The sequence below is a fragment of the Lytechinus variegatus genome, chromosome 11 (genome assembly GCF_018143015.1).
Source record: "Lytechinus variegatus isolate NC3 chromosome 11, Lvar_3.0, whole genome shotgun sequence".
NCBI classification, from domain to species: Eukaryota; Metazoa; Echinodermata; class Echinoidea; order Temnopleuroida; family Toxopneustidae; genus Lytechinus; species Lytechinus variegatus.
The window spans coordinates 5,901,721-5,917,230 of record NC_054750.1 but is presented as its reverse complement, the minus strand read 5'-3'; the positions used below and the strand labels follow the sequence as shown (position 1 = coordinate 5,917,230).

The following is a 15,510-nucleotide window of genomic DNA, read 5'->3' as shown; positions in this document are numbered from 1 at the left end:
TAAAGCATGTGTATATTTGAAATATGTTTCTATCTGCTGAAATCCTCTTAGAAACATTATTGAAGATGATAATGATGATATTGATGATTTATAAACAGACTTCAGATTTACAGTATAAGATGGTAAACAAATTCAATCCCTCCCCCTCCCTCAACCCCGTTTCAGTTAGCGCTAAAACCCATCAGATACACCCAAAGTTTCACACAGGAAGACCAATCATTTACCAGTTATCTGTATGATTAGAGGGGCAAGAAGAATTCCATGTTTTGACAAATTTGTGCCAAAATTTGCATCAGACATTATCCTTTGCCGATTAGATTCAAGATCACAATTAATTGCCCTGTCTACACCACAGATAACAAACTGTTGAGGCAATTATTAGTAGTACATTAGAAACTACCAACTTCAGAATCTCCTTTTCCACCCAAACCATTAGTAAACTCTGAAAAGTTCAGATAAACCCATAGACTGAAAAGTTTCGGAGGTTGCATTTTTAGCTTGCCATTTTAACACCAAAATCTTCACTTTTCAACATCTGACAAAGAAACAAAAAGTCAGAATTATAGCCAGAATATGAATAACAAAATGTGTTGGTAAAAGACCAACAGTAGGGGAAGGCGGGGTAAGTTGTGACAGTTTTTGCTTTTTGCATGTTAGAATTGATATGATTAATAATCTTGTCGAAATAAGTACTTTGCCTTGAAATTTAATTCTTAATTAAATATTTTCCACCTATATATAACTTTCTATCCCCACACTGAAAGTCATCGTGACCTTTGAAAAAAACGATGTCAAATGGCTCAACTTGCCCCATATATGGGGTAAATTTGAGCCACCTTCTGGGGTAACTTGAGCCACAAAAACTATGTACAAAATGTATGAGGGGAGAACCAGCATGTCAATTTTTGTTTAAAGTCTTTTCACTTGCTAATTCTCTGTAAATACTAACATCCTTTAAAAGGAAAAGAGCAGTCATGTAAATTTGCTCCTTTCAGCCAGCATTTCAATCAATTTTTATGGTTTGTTTGTTTTTTAAGATACATTACCATAGGAATTACCATGGCTCAACTTGCCCCATGCTGTTTGGCTCAACTTACCCCAGTCCGAACTTAGTGCGATAATTTTGTATCCACACATTTATTATGCATCCATCATATAAAAGACTGACAAGAACGAAGATCCATACCTGGACTAATAATGTTGTTATCATGATGAAAATCTTGTGTTTAAGAGCAGTATACCCCAAGTTTCCCTTATCATCAAATCTCTTCTCAAAACCCTATTGCCCTCAAGCATGAAATTTAAGTATAGAAACACCTGTTTCTTGACCTCGGTCTGAAGATAATACACCCCAGCATCAATGGTCACAGCAGGGGGCCACACACGATGGATTAATATTGTAATGTGTGTTCTGATGAGTGCATGGAGTTCCATGTATACACGCGTTGATAGAAACTTTTTTCTTCCTTTCTTTCTTTCTTTTTCTTTCTTTCTTTCTTTCTTTCTCTCTCTCTCTCTTCCTTCCTTCCTTCCTTCCTTCCTTTCTCTCGTTAAGACTGTATCGTTGCGCGAGTGAACGGCATGCATCCCATATTTTCTTGCTGTACAGACAGAAACTAGATGGGATGCATCGCGGTCCTTGCATGCTAAGCATACCGTAATTTTTATTCCGCATACTTTCCTTATTTCGAGGTCGATTTTCTTCGTTCGAAATTGAAAATGGACTAGTATTGGATGTCTGAATGTAATATGCCTTTGAAAACGTGATTAATATCGAATACAATAATTTCATTCCGAAGATCCTTCTACATAGGCAGACAAGTCTTACGTAATAGCACAGCTGTCGTTTATCATTTCGTCCTTGGCTCAACGCTCATTTAGCTGGCCCGTGGTGGTGAAATCGAGACAAGGGGATTACCTGGCCAAGATGGGTTTATCGGGGTTGGAAAAGTTGTTTGAGATATCCCAAACGCAAAACGGGGTATGCGACCGCAGTTTGCAGTCCGAAGTGAGGTCGAGAATCAAACGAGAAATTTTCGTAATGTCATGTCTTTATTATATTTAAAAACGTGTGTGTTTATAAAGCACTTATCTATTTCACACTCTTTTTTACTTTTTTGGCTGAAATTCATATTTTTCCCTCTAAAAAACTACTTTTTGTTTCAAAGTTGAAAACAATGTGGTGGGGTTAGGGGTTATGCTATGGGTCATCAATACATGACACCACCACAATGTCTGACTCATTCATTATTGGCCTGGAGCTGGTGGCTCAACTTGCCCCTATGCTCAACTTACCCCGCCTTCCCCTATGTGTTGGATCACAAAAAATATCAACAAATTTGTTGGTTAAAAATGATAAAATCTACAAAAATATTTAGGTTCAATTTTTATTATTGATTCTAATTGTTTAACAGAGTCATGATGAAAGTAGGTCTGATTATGAACTTTTGAATTTTTTACATACTTACAGATTTTCATCATATTTTCAAGAAAATTGCATATATACAACACAAAATCTGTCTCATATTGCAAGGAAATGACACACTAAAAGACAATAAATGCCTTATTCGACCGGGATACTCCTTGAAAAACCTGGAAACGACTGCCCCATTTATCAACAGGTGAAAAATAACAACTGCTCACGAATTCAATTGAGCATATCATAGACAAAATTACTGTGTTTAGACCTGCTAATTTCATTGTATAGAGTTCCATAAAATTGATGTAAAATTATGTTTAACTCAAGTTGGGTGGAACCACGGCAAAAGAGACTTCCAAAGAGTTATGATAAAATATAAATTAAATTGTGATTAAAAAAATATCTTGTTCTACCTAGAGTAACCTTAGATCAATTAAAACTTTACATTTAATTGAAGCTATCAAAACTCGAGGGGGGGTACAGACCAGAGAAGCTCAGTTTGACAATCTAATATATGAAACATACAAACCAATTTCTTTGGTTGAATTCCAATTAAGAACCATTGTCAATTTCGAACACTGAATTGCCCAGCTTATATTGTACAATTAGTGGGTGGGGCTTATTGTGAGTGTACTGTAATTATGGATAGCTCATTGGCTCAATATTCTTAACATTCTTGACATTACTGAGATCCAGAGAGATCTCAAATCCATGTACCCTTTCAATTGGAACTGATTATTTAAACATTCTTCCTCCAAACAAGTTAATTTTGTTCATTTCTACAGAATAATTAGTTAATATAAAATCAAACTTCTTTTTTTTTCTGGTGTGAACATGTCACAAGTCTTCAGATCAAGTGACAGTCCTGTGTCTTCCACCTGTCAGGGGTACACCAATGTACGTCAGGATCACATGGCCCATATCCTAGTGATTGTCCCTAGGTCCAGTCAGGATTATGAATATTGACCTTGGTAGATGATTTTTAACAAGGGTAGTTCAAACAATTATCTTATCATGTTGTTGTGCCTTCTATATTCCAAATAATCATAAGATTATGACAAATTCATTGGTGCTTGTGAATATATCAGATGAAAATGGTTGCTCCCGGGGGGGCACTCAGTATATAATGCATAGTGGGTATGTGCCGCGGAGGGGACCCCCATTTTCACACCCAAATTTCCGTTCCAAGGCATAGCATTTTTGTGTTATTGAGAAAAAAAACAAAGAAAGCCGCTCCAAGGCATAGCATTTTGTTCTTAACGAGAAAAAAATCCAGTCCAAGGCTTCGCATATTTTTCGTTACGCCGTAACCGGTCGCATTGATCTGCTGCAAGTTTGGTGAAAAGCGGCCGCAGAGCGCTGTCCAACCATCGTCTCTGCGAGAGCGCACCCGGCGGAGGCTGCGCTAGCTACATCATGCACGCTTGCCCGTTCCATAGGGATGCATACGCACGTACTCACACGCTGACGATCCGTTCCAGGGACCCCCGTTTTCACAAAATTGTAGTTCCGAAGCCTGTTCCGAGGACCCTCCTTTTTACAATATAAGCCCGCTCCAAGGCCCCCGTTTTTTGTCTCTCCCGCGGCACACCCCTACCACCTTTTTGGTCGAGTGCCCCCCCTGGGGGTTGCTCTGCTTCTGTTCACCCTTTTGATACAAGAGTGACAGGAGACCTGAAACCTGTGCCCCACCTTACAAAGAGTAGCAATTTGATCCAATCAATTTCAACTATATGGAAATCCATCAATCTTTCCAACAGGAAATTTGCACAATGTCCTTTTGTAAACAAAGAGGAACAGTAAAGATTGCATGAATACATATCTAGAAAACATTTTGAACAAACATAAGTTGACACTGTTGGCCTTCCATAGTTGTGGTTGATCGGATCAATTGAAACTCTTTGTAAGAAGAGGTTCAGAGAAATAATTCATATGTATCTTTTTTGTGGAAGAGATATGAAGATATGATAGGGTCCCAGCTAAAAATTTGATGTTTTCTGAACGTTTTAAAAACGTTCCAAGTTCGTTCTATGGACGTTTTGTCAAAACGTTTAGAAAACGTCCTTTTGTGGAAGGTTTTGGACGTTAATAAAACGTTCCAAATGGACGTTTAGAAAACGTTTTTTAAACATTTAAAACCTAAAAATAACCTTTCGAAAATTTTTAAGGACCTGTAGAAAACCTTTGGAACCTTATAAAAGTCCAAAAACCTTTTACAACGTTCTGTGGACGTTCTACGGACGTCCAGAAAACCTTTAAAAAACCTTTGGAACGTTCCATGGACGTTCTGCGGACGTCCAGAAAACCTTCAAAAACGTGGCAAAAAACGTTTTGCGGACGTCCAGAAAACCTTTGGAACGTGCAGAAAACGTTCTATAGGAACGTTTGGAGAACCTATTAAAAACTTATGTAAACAATGTAATGAATAAATATATGTTATTATTTGCACCTCAAGCTCTTGGCTAAATTGTGGAATGGCACTTAAGAGTGAAGTGTCTCCAATCAAATCATGCTTAAAGGGCAGACTTGAGTGGGATTCATTTGGATTTAACTCTAAATATTGCTTCAGTAAATTTATAGTTTATTGAAAGTATCGTCTGTAATGGTTAGTTATTATTTTTTTTGTTATGTTAGTACATTCCAAGACTGAATTAGTGTTTTTTGATATTTGAGTGTGTTTCAGAACAATATTACAATAAAACGAAACACGAAAAGCATGAATTAATTACTGCTAAATAGAAAAGAACTCATTAAAAGCGTTTATTTCAATATGTCTAACGTATTATATGCAAATTACCACTCATTTGCATAAAGTCCTATTTGGACGTTTTAAGAACGTTCATAAAACGTTCAATAAAATATGTCTCGTTATAAGGTTCCAAATAAAACGTTTTGTGAACGTTTTGATTAAAACGTTCCATTTTGTAACGTCCAAAGAACGTTTAAAACGTTCTTTTTGGAACCATTGTTTTTTCACAAATTGAAAGTCCAACTTGGATGTTATATGAACGTTTTCTAAATGTTTATTTCAGAAGAGGACCTACGGGACCTGAATAAAACGTTTTTAAAACGTTCTGAAAACGTTTTATGTTTGCTGGGGTGGCACTAGATAAATACAGCCATAATGAACATGGCAAGTTGTTGCTACATAAGCTGTTTTTTTTTTTTTTTTTGCTTTATTCATGAGTCCAAGTGAATCAGAAGATACAAAAACATCCTCAATTCCTAATTACCACAATAACTTCCATGCACTTTCCAATGACAGCAAATTCAAAACATCCTATTGTTCACACCCTATGGGATGACTCTGGAATATACCACCAAACCACATTATGGCATCCCATGACAAACAAAAGAAATAACAAGGATCATGAACTCTCACCTGATAATTATCTTCCGAAACCTTCCTTCGTTACACCGACAAGGAAACAATACTCCCGACCTTTTTTCATAACACTTCCAAGATATGCTGCGCCATGCAACGGAATCCACAATGTTATGGTCCTCCCGTTTCAATGAAAACAACATTTGATCCAACTGGTATATGCAATGAACAAATAGCAGGAGGTGGTATAGACTTTCTCTATCAGTAAGGTGAGATCAAGCTCAGCACCAACAGAGAACCAGGCACGAACCAGCAGAGCGAGAGGCATTGGGAGGCATTGGTCCCGGTTGTTTACGGTATCTTAGGAACGCTAACACAGGCAGTTTTCTCATTTGACCTTACTGGTTCATGGGGATGTATTGACCTTTGACATTGACCTTGAGACCCCCTGTTGAGGTGGATGGTGATAGGAAGGATGTAAATGGAGGGGTAATAAATCGAACATGAATTGTTCATGGAAGACATGATGGCATGAAAAAGAATGGGGTATAACAGATCACTGCTTGCAGCATAGGATAGTTCCAATATAAAAATGAAGGCCTATACCCTCATTAAACAAGTGCAAATTCATAATTTTGGCATAATAATAATAATGATAACAGGCATTTATATAGCGCCATCTATCTAGAACTATTCTATTCCGAGGTGCGTTGTTATTATTATCATTACCCCGGCTTTAGCTCGAGCTGCCTTTCAGCGCTCATGCATTCAAGGAATTAATCCTGCCGGGTACCCATTCACCTCACCTGGGTCGAGTGCAGCACAATGTGGATAAATTTCTTGCTGAAGGAAATTACGCCATGGCTGGGATTCGAACCCACGACCCTCTGTTTCAAAGTCTGAAGACTTATCCACTGGGCCACAACGCTCCACAGTGTCTTGGAGCGGCATGTGTGTTTTGATATTTAAAAATCACCATGGTTTTATTAGACTGAAAAATGTAATTTAATAACATTTTATATCTCACTGGTGATATATATATCACATCTACAGATATGTTTTGGTGACTACATGTTCATCAAGCTTGTCAAATAAAATGTAAAATTCCCCCCCCAAAAAAAAAAATGATATATTTCAGAAAAATCACTGTAAGTTATTGACATTAAAAATCCACCTCCATTGTTTAAAAAGCAAATCTCCCTTTTCAAGTAGAATGTTTATGCCATAATGGTTTTTAACCAAGATAGCAATATTTAAAGAATATTTGCCCTCAAATTACCTTATATTCTGCACGAAAGTGTTTGTCCCTAACCCCTCCCGTTTGCCTATGAATGTAACGCCATTTATAGTATTTTTTTATTTAAATATCTGCAAAGTTTTCATCTTGCTGTGAACTAAAAGGCATACTTCTGCCAACCCTCTCAATATCTTCTAAGCATGTTTAAGACAGATTACTCTAAAATAACAGTGACTTTTGAACTTAATGTACGACTCCCAGCCAGCTTACGTCAAACTTTTCCTTTCAAATCACTATTATCATAGCACGCACCTCGAGGACTGAACCAAGGTATGCTTTGAACTTTGTTATCAATACAAACTTGCACTTGACTCAAACAACAAAAGCCACTTTCCAACTTTCTGTTCCTAGTCCTTACAGGGCCTCAAAGTATTTCTTTTCCCCCGTCTATTTTTAAAAAAGAGGTACTTCTCTAACTTTCTTGTTGACAGGAAGCATGGAATTAAATGTTTTGTAAATGATGTAACAGTTTTGACAATGTATATTCTTTTGTTATGTGTTAATGACATCCGGTATTACAGCAGGGGTAGGGGAGGGGGTAATTTTCTACAGAGTGGGTGAAAAAGTCAAAGGTGTCTTTGTCATCATCGTGGGATGGGAAGAATCATGAACATTTGATGCAAGGGGAAATGAAGGGGCCTGTCTACCTGAAAAGGTAGAAGGATAAGCGAAATCCAGGAAGGTGCGAATAATTGATTTAATGAAAAGTTTTTCGATTGTTGGTGGACAAGAATGTCACATTTTTCACTTGTGAGATCAAAATGACCTTATCAAGATAAATAACATTTAAATAATAAGTTTTCATACAGATTATGATTCATCCCTTATCCTAATATTTTTCTACAAGAATCTTTGTAATCAACTGTCTATTGTTCCTCCTTCTCTTTTCCCTCTCTCCTACCCCTCTCCCCTCCACCTTCTCTCTCTCCCTCACTCACTATCCTCCTCCCTTTATCTCCTCTCTAGTTCTCCTCCTTCACCTCTTCCTGCTTCTTCACATCTTTCTCTTTCTTTCTTTTTTTTCCTTATTTTTCCATCCCTCTACCATCTATCTTTTTTCTCATCAAGAGGATACATTCCAAAAATAATAAATATCCCCTTTCCTCTCTTTCTTTTTCAGTTTCATTGCCAATTTCATCTTACTTTGCATTTCCCCCCTTTTCAAGTTCATTACCTTGATTGAAGGTTATCTATTATGCTGATATTTGAAACAAATGTTACATCACGCACATAACAAATGTTACCCCTTCTCTGCATGTGTTTCTATTCATCAGTTTCTTGAAGAAGAAAAAAAACATAGACAAGGGAAAAGAAGTTTGCCTGTCACGGTGACACAACTTTATCAAGCAAATCAAGATATACCATCGGGAGATCATCATCCAGCATTGTCATCATGACATTGTCCTATGAGAACAAGAAGGAACTTAGCCCATCTTACTTTATACTGCACCAGCAACTTTCTAGCTCTCACCCACAGACTTCTGGTAGTGTCTGAAATGCCAATCTCAACAGGCGTATTTCCTGCTCGGCAGGTGTGGGCGACTTTTCAACATTCTTGAATTTTTCCTCCTACCTTGGCCTCAAATAAACTTCTTCACAGGTAGACACAAACAAGTTCATGAAACATCTAATCCTGCCTAAAAAGTTCATGCTTTCAGTGTTTATACCTTTATCATTTTTTTTCATAACATATTTTTCCTACTTAAGTCTCAAATAAATTTCTTCTCAGTAAGTGACAAACAGAGTTTCTGGAAATATCTCATACTACCTTAAAATATTCATGCTTTCTGCATTTGAACCTGCAAAAAAAGAAATTTTTAGTCTCAAAGAAATTCCTTTCTAAGGAATGATTTACAAATTTGGATGTTCATTCTTAAATCTTCCATCTTCATTTTTGAAGATGTCTATAACCACAAATCTAATATTTTCATTATTTTCATTCAACATTCAAAGATCTGACCACACCTCTCTCCATCATCCACCCTCCCCCATACCCTAGTCATGCTTAGCCTACTGTGCAAACCCTTCACCCGAGTTAAGGGTCTGAATGTGGCAGCCTATAATGCCTTGTTAACTGAAAGCCCTCTAACAAGTTTTATACGTGCTAGTCTTTGCATGGAGATCCACTAGTTGATCAAAGTTTCAATCAAGGTTTATTTGTGCCTGCACACTAAGTCATGCTCCTGTAATTCATTCCTAACATTACTTGAGCAAAAGATGTTTTCATCATTGGGGCAAAGTTTACTCTCACACAAACAAATCAAATACTTATCTCACCTTTCCAGGGCAATATTATGTCAATCTATAGCTTTTAAGAAAGGGTACATGCTCTTGACCCATTTCTCATTACTATGGTAACCATATCAACAAGTTCTCTCCCTTCCCTGAGGCTAGAGCATTCACTGGTTTTCTGGAGTGCATCCTCCATCCTGGCAGCTCCACAAATCTTGTTGTTTTGCCAGACTTAACAAGATATTAAACTGTCATGTGATGCTTGTCGGCTGAAAAGCTTTGCGCAGTCATTTTGAAATCAGAGACTTTGCAGGAAACACTCCAGGGATCGGGTCTCTTTTTTTTGTATTGCCTTGATATATGGTTGTTGATCTGTTTCAGTTGTTTCATTTCATTACTAAATTTGAATAAGCTTTACTCTCTGAAATATTTTGTTTTTAATGTTGCAAATATTCAAGAAATGTTTCTGTTGTAGAATCCTCCTGTTTTACTACTTTTGTTTTAGTTTTCAAGAGTAACGTTTGTGTGTGGACCAATTTCGAAGTGTCTACTACAATATATTCATCAAGGGGCTACATGAAAACAGGCACACAGAGATGCAGAGGAGTTCAACCCCCAAACTGTTAAAGTCTCCAAAGTTGAAACAATGCCCCCTCCCCTCTTAAAGATAAATACCATTTGTGGTAACGATCTCAAAATGAGCTCAAACAGAATCCAATGAAACTACCATTATGGAGTGCTGTATGTAAAATAAATAAAAAAATATGTGCAAAATATCTTTGGAAGAAATACGTAAAAGCTGAGAAATGAGCAAAATAAGCACAGAATTCCATAAAATGTCAGGCCATTTTTCAAAGCAATATTAATACTGTCCCACATATGATTTTCTGCGCTAGTGAACAACAGAATTATTGATTTTGAGCTAAGATTTCATGATTTTATAAAGATAAGTTTACATTATTGTACCATATCTAGGTGTATAATAATACTTTGTCAACTAACCTTGATTTAAAAGATTTTCTTATGAAATAATTGTTTGCTGTAACTACTGTCTTTTACCTTTTAACCTTATAGATCAACAAGATTAAAGGAATGTACCATACATCAGACAGTTTAAAGGAAAAGAGCCAAACAAAATTCACATCAGTGTTCAACATGAATGATATGTACCCCCTCATTAATCTTATCACCCCTTCCCCTTCCCCACATGGGAGGAAACCAATAACTTCCTGGCATTCTGTTTTGGAGCGCACTCATCCCCTTCTTTTTATTCCTTTCCCAACCTTAATCAAAGCTCCACATCCACCCTAAAACAGTGCATAAATGTGGCACCTCAATGTTTCAAAAGATTACCTACTTGGCTCAAAATTGTCACAGCAATGCAGAGGGGGAACTTCTCATGGGCAGATCCTGAGTTGGAGATTGCGTACGGTTGCCATAGCAACAGACGACTTGGTACATCAGCACCTCCTAGTGTCTTGGTTTTGTTTCAGACATGGATGTTACTCATCAGAAGAAACAAAAAGACTGGCAGAGACAAGGGAGAAGCATGGTTTAGATTTTGGGCAAAGAATAACGTCTATTGAGAGGAAATAAGCAAGGGGGCGATGACTGCGACTTTGAAATACACCCCCCCCCCCCTCCTCCTCTCATCTTCTCCAACTCCATTTACCCATTCTGTCTCTCTGTATATTATGTCTTGTTATTTTTTAATCTTTCTTTCTTCCTTTACTCCTTCTCCTCCTTCTCCTCTTTCTCCTTTCTCTTCTTATTCTTCTTCTTCTTTTCTTCTTCTTCTCCTCCTCTTCCTTTTCTTCTTCTCCTCCTCTTCCATTTCTTATTCTTATTCTTCCTTCTTCTCCTCCTCATCTCTCCCTCTCTCTATATATATCCCCCTCTCTCCCTCTCTATCCCTCTCTCTTTCTTTGTCATTCTCTATAACCCATGTTCCTTACGGACCTCTCTATCCCCCTCCCCCTTTCTGCAGAAGTTTTTTTTTCTTTAAAAATAGTTTTCCAATTTCTGTTATCTCTCTTTTCATCTACCTTGCAATGTGCAGAAATTCCTTTGCTCTGTACATGCAATATTTCTCATTTGCAGTATAAAGAAGAAAAATAGAACTAATTCCATCGCCATAAGACCAATGATGGTCAAAAAATCATTTCACTCTCATCTCCGTTCTTTCAATTTGTGGGGCGTAGCACTATTTCTCAACATTTCTGTGAATTCGTCATGACAGAAATGGGACAATTTCAATAAAAGCAAGCTGCTTCAATAAAACAATCACTAAAGCGTGACATTGACAAACTATAGTCTAGGGAATGTTTTGTTTAAGACACTCAGTTTCACGTTCCTGCCAATCTAATGTTATTTATTGAAGTCTTCCTCTGACTAATATTGCTTTTCTTAAAGATAAAATGTTGTCTTACATTTATCTGTCCCTTATTCTTTAAACCATTCCCTCTGTATCATGCCATCAAAATTCAACCACCAAGATTTAATTTTAAAGTAGGGGCAGCACTAAAATTAGGAAGCAGGGGGCAGTTGTCAATTTTATTCCAACTGATTTTAATTTTTTTCAATGATAAAAAGGAGAGAGAAAAGAAATTAATGAAGAGAAGAAATGGCTTGAGCATGAAACCTTTAGTAAAAAGAAATTACAAGTCACCCTCATATTTGGGCTATCCCCCATATCATCCCTTCAAAAGTATCCTGGAGTTTTCCCCTGATGAACTACTATAACAAAAACAATTTGAAACAACAATTAAGTTTTAAAAATCTTTAAACTTTAACTCATTTAAAACATTCAGTACCTTTCATATAATAAATCAAAGTCGGATAACAAAAATACAATATGTCATGGAATTGATAAGTTTACACAATTTAATGTAATTGAATTTATATAATTTTTCATTCACTTTTGTATTGATTTATTACTGTATCTTAATCCCAAATGATATATTTTCCTTTCCTCTCTCTTTCCCTCTATTTGAAGAACCAATCTTTAGAGAGAATGCTCTCATTTTCACATACTATAAAAGCTCTGATGGCAATAGCTGGAGACAAAATTCAATAAATATCTACATTATGCAAATATACTTTCCATGATGCAATTTAGAGTTCATGACTATTATCTACGATGATCATTGGCATTAGAGCATTCAACGTCATACTACAAGCTAATGACGTCATTGAATGAAGTAAGAACAAATTATCTGAAGTTCAGAACTCTGCCTATCCCGAGTAACCATATTACTGGCCTAATTCATTTTTAACAAAAAACATTCAGCATGTTCTTTGCAAACCCAATATTAATATCAAACAAAGACTTGCAAGGACATACCTACAATGTCTGATAACATACATAATACTATTTAGTATTACTTTTCTAAGCAAAGATCAGTGGTGTAAAGGCAGCCGCACACCTTACAATTGGTCTGCGACTCAATTTTGCAATATATGTAGTAGAATTTGATGCTAAAATTACTGTGTAATGTTCGAAATCATCTTACAAATACCTATGTTCAAATCTGTGACTATGCTATCATCCTTCATAGAATAAAAGCAAATTTAATATCTAGTCGTAATGACGTCATAGCAGTTGTACGATTGGCAATGATTTGGCCTTTACCCCAAAATAAAGGCTTGCAAACTTTCAAAATGGTTATATTAGTATTCTTTCAATTAATTTTAACCTCAAATAAAATGATATGTTCCATTCACATGTTCAGAAAATGAGCAAAATGCGAATTGTTCCAAAATCGGATCGCGAACAATCGTAAAGGTGTGCCATGGCCTTAATAAGCCCAAAATTTTGAGGTGACTAGATATGGCATATAGCGTAAAACTTAAGTAAAAATTGTAATAATCTGCTTTAATATAGCACTTAATACATTGGAACGATGTGTCTAAGTGCTTTACAGATTTATTATTACCTCGGTCTTCAAAATCAATCAGTAGGTGGTTTTAAACCGCCTCGATCACAAGAATCCCCGTTAAATTATGAGAACTTTTTTAGGCTGAAAAATACCCATTAATTATTCCTGTATTCACACCGCCCTGAAACATACCCTTCGGGATAAGTTCCTGAAGTTACGAGCATGCGCAGTATGGTCTGATAAGCAGGCAAGGCGCGAGATTCAAAATCACTAGCCCAGCAGCCACCCACGGCGCCGCACCCAACGACACGCTGGGCTAAAAGTTCCCGTAATTTGCTTTCACATCGGCAAAATACCTGACCTGAAAATTACCTTTGACCTTACCATGTGACCTCCAACTGCAGCATTACATGCAGGTCCCCCAAGTCTATCTACCATCCAAGTTTGGTTGAAAAGCGACTTACGGTTGTGGAGTTATGTGTCATTACAGATTTGTGATTGATGGACGGATGACATTTGGATCCGTAAGTCTCGCTTTCTCCTCTGGTGGGAAAGTGGGGCGCCTCTGGCAGTCTTACCTGCATTATGCGATTCAATATAGCAGCAGTGTTGACTTTGTAAATTATATAACATAATTATTCACAAAAACACAGTTCAAATAATGATACAATACTATGTTCAACGACAATAAATGACAGCTGACCTTGATCAAGCGACCCAAGACTTGTCAGTGATACTTGATTACCCCTATATCCCTATATCTATAAACTTTTAAAGTTATTACAGCAATCTAATAATTACCTCCAAAATGGCCAAATTTCACTGACCTTAAATGACCTTTGACTTTGGCCATGTGACCTAAAACTCGCATGAGATATTTAGTGATACTTAATTACTTTATGTCCTAGTTTTCAAGTTTTATGAACTAGATCCATACACTTTCCGAGTTATGATGGTTATTCAACAAATACCCCCAACATGGCAAAAGTTCATTGACCATTGACCTTTGACCTTGGTAATGTGCCCTAATGCTTGCTTGGATGTTCAGTGATACTTGATTACTCTTATGTCCAGGTTTTATGAACTAGACCAATACGCTTACAGAGTTATGATGGTAATTCAACAAATACCCCCAACATGGCCAAAGTTCATTGACCTTAAATGACCTTTGACCTTGCTCATATGACCTGAAATTCGCACAGGATATTTAGTGATACTTGATTATTCTTATGTTCAAGTTATATGAATCAGATCCATAAACTTTCAAAATTATGATGGCAATTCAACAAATACCCCAACTTCGTCAAAGTTCATTGACCCTAAATGACCTTTGACCTTGATCATGTGACTTGAAACTCAAGCAGGATGTTCAGTAATACTTGATTACCCTTATGGCCAAGTTTCATGAACTAGGTCCAAATACTTTTAAAGTTATGACGAAATTTCAAAAACTTAACCTTAGGTTAAGATTTTGATGTTGATTCCCCAACATGGTCTAAGTTCATTGACCCTAAATGACCTTTGACCTTGGTCATGTGACATGAAACTCAGGCAGGATGTTCAGTAATACTTGATCAACCCTATGTCTAAGTTTCATGAACTAGGTCCATATACTTATGTCATTTCAAAAACTTAACCTTCGGTTAAGATTTGATGATGATGCCGCCGCCGTCGGAAAAGTGGCGCCTATAGTCTCACTCTGTTATGCAGGTGAGACAAAAATTAACAAAATACCACAGGAATAAATAAAAAATAAGTGATATCCTAAAGAAAATATCCAAGACACACATAACAAAATCACATGAATTTACTCTGTATAAATGAATACAAAGAGATTTACCCCATATGGAAATGATCAGCATATTTATAGAAGTATTATTAGAATATGTACATTTTTTATTATCATAATTATATTATCTTCAAACACAATCGATGATAGCGTAAAATAAACTGTATCATCATTATCAATGAAAATGAAAGTTTAAGAATATCGATGTATAGTGTGAACAAGTGACAAAGAAACCATAAGATAGATGATTTTGTAATATTAATTGCATTTAAATATCATTCAAAATTGATATTTTCTTTTTTTTTTAATGAATCAGACTTTCTTGCATTTTCAAACGATGTCACTTGGGGAAAACTCACTGATATAAATACCTCTATGAACATAGTCTACTGCATCTCCAATCAAAATATGCAATCAGAAATAACATCAAAAAGCAAAGAAAGAAAAAGAAAACTTCAGGTAAATATAGATGGGTTCAGGAAGACCAGAAAATTATAGCGGGAGACAAGACTTAGAGGGGGAATGGAAGCTCTAATCTCTGATCCTTGGCCGTGAACTAAAAGATGATTG

At 36.5% G+C, this 15,510-nt stretch overlaps 1 long non-coding RNA gene across 1 annotated transcript in view; it reads right to left on the bottom strand.

Moving 5' to 3' along the window:
- The window catches only part of LOC121424080, a 41,263-nt gene that overhangs the window by 19,036 nt on the left and 6,717 nt on the right, over nucleotides 1-15,510 (bottom strand). The window contains exon 2 of the long non-coding RNA XR_005971341.1: nucleotides 10,631-10,800. This is a non-coding gene — a long non-coding RNA (uncharacterized LOC121424080). The remainder of the gene's footprint in view (nucleotides 1-10,630; nucleotides 10,801-15,510) is intronic.